Source organism: Coptis chinensis, chromosome 3 (genome assembly GCF_015680905.1).
Source record: "Coptis chinensis isolate HL-2020 chromosome 3, ASM1568090v1, whole genome shotgun sequence".
Taxonomy (NCBI): domain Eukaryota; kingdom Viridiplantae; phylum Streptophyta; class Magnoliopsida; order Ranunculales; family Ranunculaceae; genus Coptis; species Coptis chinensis.
The window spans coordinates 40593195-40596658 of record NC_141458.1 but is presented as its reverse complement, the minus strand read 5'-3'; the positions used below and the strand labels follow the sequence as shown (position 1 = coordinate 40596658).

Sequence of the window (3464 nt, the reverse complement as noted above, 5' to 3'; positions counted from 1 at the left end):
TGGTGTTTCAGTAAAGCTGAATGGCCCTCCCCGCGTAGCGAATAGTGGCTTGATTATTCCTTTACCATGAAAATAGAACGATGATGCGCAATATTTTATGCCGAATAGTGGCGATTTACATAATTGCTTCCGTGTGAGGATTTACGGTGTCGCGGCATCCCGCCTCGGGGTGGTTACGCATCGAGTGGTTCATTATGTAAGGGAGGCATGTGGATGTACATGTTCGGTTGGGTAGCGATTGTGGTAGCCAGGGAAACTAGGTAAGACATAGATACTGACGTGATTTTAGGGACACGCAAAGAAAACCTTAATTAATATAATTATGGTAATATGTTTGTTAATGATGTATATTGTTTCGACCAAATATGATCAAAACACCAAGTGTTGATGAAAAAGATGAAGAACGTAGAAAAGTAATTAGAAAAATGATGGTGATCGGGGAATGATGAGACTCAGACCTTGCGGTTGCCCACGCACCCAAATTATCGATGGGATCAAGTCTCAAGAACGTGGTTCGAATGAAAAATAGTTTGGTATTTATATAGGTAGAATAGAGAGTCCTTGTAGCTCAAGTAATCTTGTAGCTTGAGTAATTATGATAGACTATAACTTTCAACCGATAATTATCTTTTTGATAATAAATGAATCGGACATAAATCAACGTACATTAGTGGCAAGCCATGTGACTAAGGTTCACCTTAGCCACATGAGTTAATGGGCCCGTATATTGATCCATGATATTGCTAATTGGCTTTAGCCTTGTCGATTAAACGAATAAAGTGGAGACTCTACCAATGGGCGTTTGCCCGCGTAGGTGGGGTCGAACACCGCCCTCTTTGGCATGCGAACAAAGTTCATATGGCAAAGAAGAAAGAAAAATGAACGGAATTATAACGAAGTGTCGTGCGAAAGGAAATGATAGGAAAATTGACTGTCGAAAAAAAAATCGTGAATTATCGGGAACGAAAAAATGTCAAACTAACATATACGAAACGCAATATAATTAAATAAAAATGGCCGAAAATGCATAGAAAAAAAAAATAATAATAATAATAAAATATGCACAGAAATAAAATTGCAAAAGAAATTGATTGCCGAAAACTGTACCGAACGCATCACGTAAAAATACGAAATTTGAATTCGACGACGCGTGCCAGCGGAATAGCGATACTTGGATTATATCGTTAAAAATTAAACGTAAGGGCAGTATAGTAATAATAGGAAGAAAAAAACGTTAAAGACGAATTGAATTCGAAGGCGACTAAAGACGATAAGAATTCAGATTAGATAAGAGTTTGATTAGATAAGAATTCGGATTAGATAAGAGTTTGAATTAGATAAGAGTTTAGATTAGATAAGAGCTTAGATTAGATGATAAGAGTTTGGATTAGATGATAAGAGTTTAGATTAGATAAGTGTTTTTCTATTTGATCCATCCAAAATACGTTGGGGGTGATTAATTGTTGGTGGGCGAAACCATAAAAGGGTGTATAAAAGGAATACGGTCTCCTGTCTTAACTCAAAAAACAAGCCAAAACCGAAAAACCAAATATGGTTGCAGTCACGCAACTCCCTACAACACTCACATTGATTTATGCTTTTTCCTCAATTTTCAACTACATCACTGTGATATACTCGATGAAACAAAATTTTGCATTGCAGGAAACACGTATTTGGCATATGGTCCAGGTATCGCTACATTGCCGACTGAGATATACTCGATGAATACGTCCTCGTAATAAGGAACATAGTTTGCTTGAATCCATTTATTCGCAGCTTCCATGCTCCCTGCAAGAACTGGCAAATCTACATGTTTAACGCCTACCGCGACAATTAGGCCGGTACCTCTTCATGCTACTAAGACTTTGTGATTTGGTTCGTAAATCTTGACACCTTGAATGCCCTTTTTCGTGATGAGTTTTATTACATCCTTTGGGGGTGGTAGAGTGTTCGCTAGCAACCCATAGTTGACACCAATAATTGTACCATCTCTTCTTTTGGAAGCATCAAATCGCAGTGACAAAGCCACACTTCAAATCTCCATATTTATGTTACTTGTTCAGTAAATAAAGAACAAATGAAGCTCCCTTTCTTGTTTCTCTACTTTTTTCTCCACATTGTTTGTGCTGATCTCCAAGTTGGTGTCTACAGTTCAACCTGACCACAAACAGAATCAACTATACAAGCAGTGGTGAAAAGAAGATTTAACGGCATCGAAGAAATCCAATCCGACGCAACCAGTGATAATCATAAGAAGAGCCATTAAACCATGCCGTGAGCTTTTGAATATTATGTCAGAGTCGCATACTTTCCCTTGTTTTCAGTGTTTTTGTATATACCGTTTTTTTCTTTGTACAAGAATGTGTTGCTTGGAGATTACACAGGCGTAAGGAAATTGGAGTTTGAAACAATGAGCTGGCAAGAAGGTTATGGAACAGTACGATCCATTCGTGAAGTGTGACCAAACTACGGAAAATCTTGGGAATTATGACAAACAGTGTCAAGGAATTTCAATAATATGAAACAAGTATGAATTTAATAGTTATTTTAAAATTTTGGTTAAGTCTGAAAGACTCTAACGAAAAAAATTTATTTTATTGATGTTTTTGCCGCAGGTAGAAACGACTGCATTATACGGGCGAAAAATATCGAGGAAAAAGTCGACAAAGAAAAGATTCGAGCGGAAAGATCTCAATGCCTTATAAAAAAGAAAGAAGCTGGAGAAAATTTTCGCTCAGAAAATTTGATATTTGACGTAATGCGAAGTTTCGCCACACGTAAAAACGGTGGTTTTACAAGCCAAATATATTTACAAATAGTCGACGTAGAAAAGTTTCGTGCAGAAAGGTGTCAGTTAATGCCGTTGAAGAATTAGAGAAGCTGACAGAAGTTTCGTCAAGAAAGATCAACTCAATGTCTTATAGCGCTGTCGGAAAGTTTAACTCGGAAAGATTCGCCCGGAAAAATCGGCTCAATGCCTTAGAAAAAATAAATTAAGCTGGCATATAGTTTCGCTTGAAACGGAAAGAGTTGTACGAGTTGTATAAACAAAAAACTGATAAGGAACCATTGGCTTTTCCCAAACCAATGATTATGTGATTGTGTGAATGTAATATCATAGAGCTAAAAATTCTTGTAATGAAAATAAAAATAAAGTATGTGTTTGCAATTGAATGTTGTTGTTTGAAAGATAACATACCTGTGGAAAACTGACAATGTTGTTGATTTATGCATTTGAAATGAAATAGAACGAGACGCCCCCATGTAGAGAAAAACGCCCCCAATGCTAACTTAACTCGGCAAAATTAGACTAAGCAAGTGTAAAAGCGTTCAACTTAGACTGACGAAATTAAACGTGGTAATTTCGTAAGATTTTGTCGTAGTGATAGTAACGACTAAGCGAGCGTAAAAGCGTTCAACTTAGACTGACGAAATTAAACGTGGTAATTTCGTCAAATTTTGTC

General features: G+C 36.9%; 1 long non-coding RNA gene across 1 annotated transcript; it reads left to right on the top strand.

The window, feature by feature from the left end:
• The first annotated feature begins 1231 nt into the window (after positions 1 to 1231).
• On the top strand, positions 1232 to 3168 carry LOC147509612 (uncharacterized). The gene is made up of 3 exons (XR_015216588.1): positions 1232 to 2274; positions 2360 to 2527; positions 2616 to 3168. It is a non-coding gene; the product is annotated as an uncharacterized LOC147509612 (long non-coding RNA).
• Positions 3169 to 3464: the final 296 nt, after the last annotated feature.